The sequence below is a fragment of the Magnolia sinica genome, chromosome 5 (genome assembly GCF_029962835.1).
Source record: "Magnolia sinica isolate HGM2019 chromosome 5, MsV1, whole genome shotgun sequence".
Classification (NCBI taxonomy): Eukaryota; Viridiplantae; Streptophyta; class Magnoliopsida; order Magnoliales; family Magnoliaceae; genus Magnolia; species Magnolia sinica.
The window spans coordinates 89,686,054-89,696,752 of record NC_080577.1 but is presented as its reverse complement, the minus strand read 5'-3'; the positions used below and the strand labels follow the sequence as shown (position 1 = coordinate 89,696,752).

At 35.4% G+C, this 10,699-nt stretch overlaps 1 non-coding gene across 1 annotated transcript; it reads left to right on the top strand.

Moving 5' to 3' along the window:
• The first annotated feature begins 236 nt into the window (after nt 1–236).
• LOC131247772 (small nucleolar RNA R71) lies at nt 237–343 on the top strand. Its single transcript, XR_009172042.1, has one exon. It is a non-coding gene; the product is annotated as a small nucleolar RNA R71 (small nucleolar RNA).
• Nucleotides 344–10,699: the final 10,356 nt, after the last annotated feature.

Sequence of the window (10,699 nt, the reverse complement as noted above, 5' to 3'; positions counted from 1 at the left end):
CCACCCTAGCATTAACGTTGTACATTCCTGCATTCTCCTTGGACTAAGTTGATTTAGGGTTAGTGGGCTTAGATGAAGTATCTCATGACTACATGTTTTCAGCAAGCATATCAAAATAGTCTCATACATTATCATGATCTTTGTTCATGAATTCCCCATTACACATCATCTCTATAAATTGGCGCATGGGCGAAGTCAGTTCATCATAGAAAAAATTCAAGACCTGCCAAATTTCGTAGCCATGATGTGGGCAAGTATTTAAAAGATACTTGAATCTTTCCCATCATTGGAAGAAGGTTTCTTCTTCTTTCTGTGAAAAATTCATGATTGCCCTCCTAAGGGTATTGGTTTTATAAAACAGGAAGAACTTTTTAAGGACCTACCGGGTCATCTCAGCCCATGTCCCAATCGCTCTCGATCTTAAGAAGTGAAGCCATGACTTGGCTTTCTCCTTCAAAGAGAAATGAAACAACTTTAATCTTAAGGTGTGTTGAGTGTGCAATATAGCATATTTTCCTATTGTTATGCATTAGTTTTATGAACATGATGGTGCTTAATTGATCTATTTATACATGTTTTATCTTACAAGGTAATTTTGAGAGCTTAAGGTGAAAAGGATGCTAAAAGCATGGATTTGATGCTCAAAGGATTACTAAAAAGAGCATTAGATCTTTGGAGGTCAAAATTGAAAATTTCAAAAGTCCAAGATCTAAGAAAACCAAATGAAAAAGGAAGAAAGCTGAAGATTCAAAAGTGAAGAGAATTGGATTGCTGAAAAAGATAGTTTGATGTATCGAACACTGCTTCGATGCTATCGAAGTAAGTGTTCAATGCGATCAAAGGTGGCTTGATTCCATCGCAAAAGTAGGAAAAGTCTGATTTCTTTACTGGACATATTTGGGACCTTTTCGATGCCATTGATGGATGGATCGATCTCATCAAAGAAATGCTTGATGCCATTGAAGCTAGTTTAATGACATCATGAAAATCATGAATTATGGGATTTACTTGCTAGACAGTTTAGAGCATCTTTTGATCTCATTGAAGACCAATACGATGCCATCGAAGCACAAGTGATGCCATCAATGACTTAAGCAGATTTAGAAGTCGATTGTTGAGCGTTTCAAATTCAAATCAAACTATTTGATGGAACTTTGATGCTATCAAAGCTCCCATTGAAGCTGCAATAGCTGCGTAAATTGAGGAAGTTTTGAAGTCGGTCCGATTTAAGCTTATAAATAGGGATGTTTTAAGAGTATTTAAGCATGAATTAGGGTAGAAGGAGCAAAGCAATGGGTTGTGGTGCTTCAAGGAGTCCTTCTCCTCTAATCCTTCTTTTTTCTAGTTAGTTTTTATATTTTTCTTTAAAAGTTTTAGTTCAATCATGTATATGATTGGCTAATCCCTTAACTAGAGCTAAGAGGTGAAGATTGTAGTTTGTTTTAATGCTTATTTTAATTTGATTCAAGTTATTTAGTTTATATGTTGAATAATTCATTGATTTATGGTTTGAATGAATAAGTATTTTCAGTTTACTTTGATCCATTGTCGACTCCGGGCACATTGGATGCTTAGAAAGGCTTGGTGATATCTTCTTACCTTTTTTGTAATTGTGTGATCTATAAAATTCCTTGATCCATCATTTATTTCGAGCATGGTTGATGCTTTGAATTACCTACGATCATTACATTGATGATTCATGAGGGAACCTGTAAGTGCTATGATGTTTAAAGCACATGTTACACCTAGTTTGTCAAATTCCGTCTTGTCAAAACAACCTATATAGTATTATATTCAAGTTAAAGTCAAGCTTATATTCAAGTTGAAGTCTAGCTTATGTTCAAGTTGAAGTTAAGCTAAAGTTCAAGTCAGGTGGATCAAGATGGAAAGTTCACCTTCAAGTGTAAGTTCGAGTTCTACTAAAAATGCTAGTAGAAGATCAAGCTTCATCGACAAGTTTAACTCCTACTGATAAATCAACTAGTAGAAGATCAAGTTCCCTTGAAAACTTCAAGTTTCTAATCCAATGAAGTTCAGTCCATACATGTATTTTAAACCCCAGAAAGTCCTTAGGTTTAGGGGCTTTCAAAACATATTTAATTTCGGTTTTTATACTTATAATTGACTGAGTTTCGACTAATCTAAGTTTTGCCTCGACCAGTCTAAGAAATTTCTCGAAGCCGAAGTGTAACAGAAATTCTGTTGTGTCTTTGACCAGTCGAGTGGAGTCCTCGACCAGTTGAAGGACCCCCTTTGACCAGTCAAAGATTCCTCGATTCAAAGTCTAGCAACTAAAATCAAGTCGGATTCTGCTTGCTCAACCACCAATCGAAGGTCACCCTCAACCAGTCGAATAGACTCTTTAACTAGTTGAAGATATATTAAATCTTATCTCGCTTAAATTTGAAAATTTGTTGGAACTGAATTCGGTGAATTGACCAGTTGAAGACTGCCTTAGACCAGTCGAAGGGACAAACTTTCTGACTATAAATAAAGATTCTTTCTCAATTTGAAAATACAATTCAAGCCTATCAAAGCCCATATTCAAGAGAGAGAAAAGCCTCATTTATTATCAAGCTATCAAGCGGTATTTATAAATTTATTTTATAGCTTTTCTATTAATTCCTTTATCTCAAAACTCTGTCATTCTAATTTTAAAAAGAATGTTTACTCTTATTGAGATTTAAGAAAATTAATGCAAGTAGTCTTTGGGTTTAAATCTAATTAAAATTAAATAGAACCCTTGACCTTTTCTATTGGACTGAACATCGAACATTCGTCATTCAAAAAAAGAGATCTACGGCTACAGCATCTTCTTTGATGAAAATAAGTATCAATTTACTTTCTGTATTTGGTTTTTTATGAGATAGCCAGAAAATCTCATTAGAGGTTTTGTCTGAGATAGCCTGAAAATCTCAGAGAGAGGTTTCTTTGTTTGCAATAGCCCGTTAAAATCACAACTATATCAGGTTTTAAGGTGATCCTGTGAAAACCTTATTCATAGTGAAAGCTGAGATTACGAGGTTAGTAATCTTGGGAGTGGAGTAGGTGTGGCTGTTTGAGAACAGTTCTTATACACACCGAACCACTATAATTCTTGGTATTTGTAGAGAATGTTTCATTTTTGCATTTGTGGAGAATTTTGTAATTTCATTTATGCAAAAGTGATGAATGTTTGTAATAGATAGGTTTTCTTTCTCTTGCTTGGTTTGAGATCTTGATTCTTACAAACGTTCGTGAAATAAGGTTGTCACACCTAAACTTTGTTTTAGGTGTAGGTTGTCCTACAAACTAGTTTGAATTAATTTTTCAATACTAGTGTGATTGAGATTTTAGATTTGTTTATTATTTCTACACTTTAGTTTTTTATTTGGCTTTGTCCTATTCACCCCCACCCCCCTTTCTAGGACCGTGAAGCTCGCCTTTTCAAAACCAATTCGATGAATGTTCTGTTTTGGTGAATAAATTATGTTTTAACCACTTTATCATCTGACTGGATAGGATAGGACTTCGATTCCAGGTGTGTTATTAATTGAATCAAGTAAAGTAGTATTAAGATGGCAATAAGTGGATCCTTGGCACTTTAGTTTTTTCATTGTATCTGATAGTTTATTCACCATTGATCTCTTTAAATCTAGATCTTAATTAATAGATTCTAGTTCTAGTTCTAATCTATTTCAGAATTTGCACAAAAAGAAAGTCCATGTGGATACGACCTCGATCTCATCGAGTTATTAACATCACAACCTTGCACTTAGGATAACAAGCGAACAAGTTTTGGCACTATTATCGAGGACTTCGATTGCTTTTTCTAATATTTATTAATCTTAGAATTAATTTAGGATTAGTATTAACTTTTCTATTTTTAGTTTAGATTTTTTTGAATTTTTTCTTAGATACTAATTGATTTTTCTGTTTTGTAGCAACTAACATAACTTCTTCAATTTGGTAATATCCTTTCAACTTTTTTCCTTTCTAGATTTTATAGATTTCTTCTTCTATAGTTTTTCTTTTCAAACTTGGGAATTAGAGTGTTTCATGCCTAAGTGGGTCCGCGACAACACTCTACAACTTTTAAGTGAAGGAGGATTAGTCAAAGGTTTGCTTATCCATCACTAGATTAGACACACCTTGAAATCCTCAGAGTTGGCATAAACTATGGCTGAATATCACACTCATCAAGGTATTATCCGACACATTATGAAAGTGTAAGGTCACTACAATCTCATTAAACTCTTTGAGATGTAAGTATAGACTCTTAGAATCTAGTCCTTGAAACTTTGGGAGTAACTGGATCACTCCGGCTTGAAATCCATGTTTCTTGCATTATGTGGAAATACCATGTAGGAAGTTGTGCTCGTCCTTTCTAGTTGCAAATAATCACTTAATGTTCTAAGTGGAGGACATTGTGCATAACATTCTCATCTTGTTGTTCCTCAACACGATGATGAGGTTGATTTTCAGCCAACTCAGAAGATCTTAAGTGTTGTCTAATCTGGTAATAGATAGGCAAACCTTCAACTAATCCTCCTTCACTTACGAGATGTAGAGTGTTATCACGGACCCACTTGGGCATGAAACACTTTCAGACCTAATTCTAAACTAAACCTACTTCTACTAAAATATAAATTACAGGAAAATAAGGAATCTAAAATACTAAAGCAAGGGGTTGGAAAGATGGTACCGATTGACAATTCTACGTTAGATTCTACAAAATAGAAGAAACAATGTTGTGTCTAAGAATGTAGAAAACCCTAATCTAGAAATGGAATGAAAAACTAACCTAATCCTATAATAATTCTAATACTAATATATTTTAGAAAAATGCAGCCGAAGTCATTGGAAATGGAACCGAAAACTTATTCGTACAACCCCAAGTGCAAGGCTATGATGTGGTAATAACTCGGTGAGACCGAGGTTGTACCCACAGGGACTTACAATTGTGCGACTTCTAGAATACTTTAGAACTAGAAGTATAACTAAACTAACTACTAGAATTTAGTTTAAGGAGTAGTTGTGAGAGAAACTATTAAGGATAAAATACTAGAGCATCAAGGATCCACTTATAACTATATCTTAATGTTAATTCACTTGATCCAATTAGATTACTCAATTGGAATCAAAGTCCTATCCTATCCAGCTAGATAATGGAGTGGTTAAATTATTATTCAAATATTAAAACATATTTGAACTTCAATTGAATTGATTCCCACATCATGCACCAAAGTATCGATCATAGGGAATTAAAAGCATCTTTCTTGTCTGTAGTTTACAATGAATCAATGGATTTTACAGATCAACCCTTGCAAGATAGATAAGAAACTATTCTTTGTATTCTTAAGCATCTGATGTGCCCGGAGTCGATAATGGATCAAAGTAAACTAAAGATATATCTTCATTCAAAACAAGTATCAATGGATTATTCAATATTCAAATCAAATACTTAAATAAAAGTAAACTAAAATATTAAGAATAACTACAAGCTTCACATCTTAGCCCTAGCTAAGAGATTTTCCAATCAAAGACATGATTGAACTAAAACTCAAAAAGAAAAATATAAAAACTAACTAGAATTGAAGGATTTGAGGAGGACTCTACAAAGAATTCACAACTCCTTGCACTACCCCTTCTACCCTAATTCGTATATAAGAAAGCCTAAAACATCTCTTTAAATAGGAAAATTCACACCGACTTAAAATCGACTTTAATTTGTGCACTTTTATTACATTTTAGTTGTAGCAGACTAGGACCTTCGGTTGCACTAAACATGGCATTCGGTCACACTAAATTAACTCTTAGTTACAGCTGAATTTTCTCAATATACATATGAAGTCTTTATCTTCCTTAGGTCACACCAAACATCACTTCAGTGACACCAAACCTAGCTTCAGTCGGACCGAATACGAAGCCGAATTATATCTGAAAATCATAGTTTGTTGCTGGATTTTTTTGTGCACATTTGGTCGAACCGAACCGACCATAAGTGAGATAAATAGTCTATTAATTTAGTTATTTGACTTTGTAATTCAGTCGGTCTTTTCTCTCTCCTTTGTACTTGGTTTTCTTGGATCTTTAGTACTTTAATTCCTTATTAAACACCTCTAAATCTCCAAATCTTCTTTTAGTCATTCTTTGAGCATTAAATATTTTCTTTAATCATTCTTTTCACCTTAGCTCTCCAAATCACCTCGCATGGGAAAATATACATAATTAAATCGATTAAGCTCATCTATACGTATAAAACCGATGAATAATAAGGGGAAAATATATTATATTTTACATTCAACACTTTTCCTCTTGACTTGGATCTAGATCCCAGTTTTCTCCTCTCCTTCAGACAGTCCTCCCGAGCAAACAACGAATCCATAGAGGTACCTTCACCATTGCTCTGTTGACGCAACTGCTTCAATTGAAGGGTTGTGATAACAGTCTCGATGCCTAAAGTATCCCTACCATAGCAAAAAGTATAACTAGATACTCAAATGACTTGGGGAGAGATGTTAACAAAATTAAGGCTTTATATTCCTCCTCAATCTTCACCTTAACACTCGTCAAGTTACAAACCAATTTGTTGAACGTCTTAATATGTTTAGATAAATCTAACCCTTATGTCATTTTTAGAGTATAAACTGCCTCTTCAAAAATAGACGATTGGTGATAGATTTTATATAAATACTCTCCAACTTCACTCATAAACCTACAATAGTCATCTCATATATGACAATGTAAAGGACTTCATCACTTAAACACAATTGAATTGTATCAATTGCCCTTTGATCTTATTTATCCCAATCTTCTTTTTTCACATTTTTCAAATGATGCACTTTCTCAAGGAGTACATACTGCATGCCCTATTGAACTAGGAGGGCTTTTATCTTCAATCTTCATAGTTTAAAGTCGTTTTTACCTGTGAATTTCTCTATCTCGAACTTCATATTTAATCCCCTTGACGTCATATCTCAAAACCAAACTAATAAACCAACCTCTCTCTGATACACTTGTTAAAGAACCGTCTCTATGGAAACACCTTAATCTGGATTGAAATAAACAAGATAAAATCAAAATTTCAATCAACCACATAATTTTTACGTGGAAAAATCTTTGTGGGAAAAACACCATGGCACAAAGCGACAATCAATTTACCATTTAGAAAAGATTATAGGGACGGAGAAAATTTACAACAAAAAATTGTATCTCTCTCTCTCTCTCTCTCTCTCTCTCTCTCTCTCTCTCTCTCCTTGGAGGCTCTCAAAACACCAAAAAAAAAAAAAAAAATCGTAACTCTCTCTTAACCCTAACATAACTAACCCTAAAACCCACCTTTAAAGAGAAAACTGTCAAAAATACCCTTCCAAGTGTCCACTAACAGTTGGGCCTTATTAGCATGTGAAACATATGTCATATAGACTCATAAAAGTGAATAAACCCATAGTAATTTTGGTGTCACAATTTTAACACCTCCCACATGCTTCAGATGTTGGTGTCAACAATGAATGTTTGGATGATCTAAACCATTCATGTATTGACAACAACAATTGTAGTCCATGGTTCACAAACCATGTTAAAAAGATGTTTTTTTTTTTGGACTTTCACATTCCTTATTGAATCCAAATCTGGATCATTTGTTCCCAACCATCCACTAAAGTCCACTTATACATGGCCTAAAGCAACCCTAGCGCATGCACTATAGTCCAAAGATGAACAGTTGAAATCATGTCGTTGTTGGGGGACTATGGAAGCATACAAATATGAAGCAAGCAAAGTATTGCAATTGCACAACAAAGGCCAATCACAAAGACTCCAAATTTAACATGGCAAAACCCTTTGGGGAAAAAACCACGGCACAAAGCGACAGATATGCATTATGAAAGCAGAAAATTACAAGAGATAGAGATTACTGTTCACACCCCAAGTATAGGGTTGTGATGTAGTAATAATCTCGGTAAGAATGAGGTCGAATCCACAGGGACTGAACCTTGTACGTAATCTGAAAGTAACTCGAACTAGAGTTAAGTGAAGATGTAATCTAATGAGGAGAAATTGAAGGAATAATTATGAATTTAATTAACTAAAATTTATAAAATCAAAGATGGGAAACTAGGGTTTCCAAGGATCTACTTGTAGAGATCAGGGAGATCTACGCTTGATCCAAGAACACAACTGGACTTAGAGTCCAATCTTCATCCAATCGGAGGATATAACCATAAAAAATCAAATTTGAACTTCTTTTGATCCAGTTTTCAAGAGATGAGAGGTATGAGAATTATAATTGATTCCATCACAAAACCATACCCATGAGACAAAGCGAACAACATAATTTAACCAATTCACATCTAATCTAAAGAAGTTATGAACATTAGGAGGGGTTCCATCATTTAACCATGCCCAGAAGACAATGGTGAATAACAGGGTTCCCAAATTCACAAACCCTATAATGAAAAGAACATACTCAAAGCTATCGCAGATCTATTGTAATTTAAGTCACAATAAACCATTAAAAACTATAAATATTACTTATAATCAAACTTAAATCAAAGAGAGTTGAACAACCATGAATCAAAGCAATAAAAAACCAACCATCTCGCTACAAGCTTCACCTCTTAGCCCTAGCTAACTGGTTTAGCTAATCATAGACATGATCAATTAAAGTCTCTTAAAATATCAAAGGAAATAAAGAAATTAAAGAAGAAAAGGAAAAGAAAAACTCCACGCTGATGACCGTCCACCCTCTCTCTCTCTCTTTCTTCCCATGTTCAAGCTCCTAAGGTGCCTCCACGGCTGCCCAAGATGATCCTCTCACATCTAGATGCCTCTCCTTTTATAGGCATGAAGGCTGGGAGTCGGTGGAAGGGCGTGTGCAGGTTTCTTACGCAGCAGAAACTGAAAAAAATGCAAACAAACCAAAGGACATCTAAGAACCTATTTTGGATCCATGGTTGGGGTAAAGACCTCCTGCTAAAGCTTTTAGACGGTTCGGATTAAGCATCCGATCACAAACGATGGGCCACAACTCCCCGCAACATCCAGGAAAACTGGACGTGCATTGAATGCGAAAAATCCTACGATGTGATGCTTGGTGGGCCCCATAGTGATGTTTTAGGCCAAATTCACCCGGTTCATTGGATTCCTAGCGAAATTTCAGTTGGAAAGGAGTGGTTTTGGTGGAGTTTTGGTGTGGTCCAATGTATCAAATCAATTCACCATTCATTCTACATTTTTCGACGATCCACGCGTGTACGCGGGCATGGGGCCAGAAGGAAACCTTGGCGAGGGTCATAGTCACCCCCTGGACGCAATGGACGGTCCAGATCATCCGTTTGGGCAAAGATGGTGGCCCATTGCTCAAACCCGGCCAGCCAGCGTCCGTCCGTTGGACGTTGGTGCGAAGGAAGATAGGTCAACCCGGCTTTGACCAGGCTGACCGTCTGGTGCACAGGCAGTGTTGTGTACATTGTGTACATGCACTGTACATGTGGGGTCCACTATGATATATATGCAAAATCTACTCCGTCCATCCATTTTGTCACCCCATTTAAGGGGTTGAGACTAAAATTGAAGCATATCCAGATATCAGATGGGCCCCAGATTAGTGATTTGTGAGTTGATTTGTCTGTTGGGCCACTTCTACATTGATCCAATGGCTGAATTTTGACGTGTATGGTTAATTTAGGGTCCTCATGCCAGCTATAAAGTTCTACCCAAATGGATGGTGGGAACCCTGTGATCTTACATTCAGGACGACTTTCAGGCCTCTTGGACTTCAATTGCTTAATTTTCTTAGATCTTTGGCATGTAATTTCTTTGATCTCGGTCTCCTAGGATCTATCCCTTGCTTTGGTGATTTATGAGCATTAAATCCATGTTTTAAGCACCCTTTTCAGTCAAGGCTCCTAAATTCACCTTGCAATACAAACACGATTAAAATAGGCCGTTAAACAGTATATGTTCATAAATTCAGGTAATAAATGGGGTCTAATATGCAATATTTGAGCCTTAATACAATCCCCAACCAGCATTTTGTTAGTCCCAAGCAAAGTATGTGAAAAATAATTTAAGAAGTACGAGACAATTTCTATATACCCGAGTGAATTTTGAAAAACAATCCAGATACAAGAATTGTACGATTCATGAATGTTGGGCATTACTTTGTCCTGGACTCAAGCGCACGGTAAACTTTATAGTCAAGTTCAAAGTATTAATCCATTGATTAGAACAATTCTAAACATTGAGTTCCATGAGTGTATAGTGCACCCCTAACTTATCACAATTAAGAATTCAATTCTCAATTTTCATGATAACATTGATAATCACAAGAGTATTCTGGATAACCATAACCTAAACCAAAACTTGGCTTACAGTTCAATTTTTCATTCTTCTAGCTTTTGATTTTTCCATCGATGGCTTTCACACTATGTCAATTTCTTTAAAGATCCTAACTAGGTAGCCCTTTTCAATGATGACTGTGTTTTTAGCTGGGTATTCTTTTTTTTTTTTTTTTGAACATGATGGACGAATTCCCCAGGTTGGTTCCTTCCATGCTTAATGATCACCAAGTTAATAATTCAATATCAAATTAAAACCTTAATGTGTAAGCTAGATGTGACATGTGAAATCATGACTCAATCAATGTTTAAAACTTCAAATCATGAATTAATAATTTGAACTTAATTGTGAAATCTAACAGGTAGCTGAATCCAAG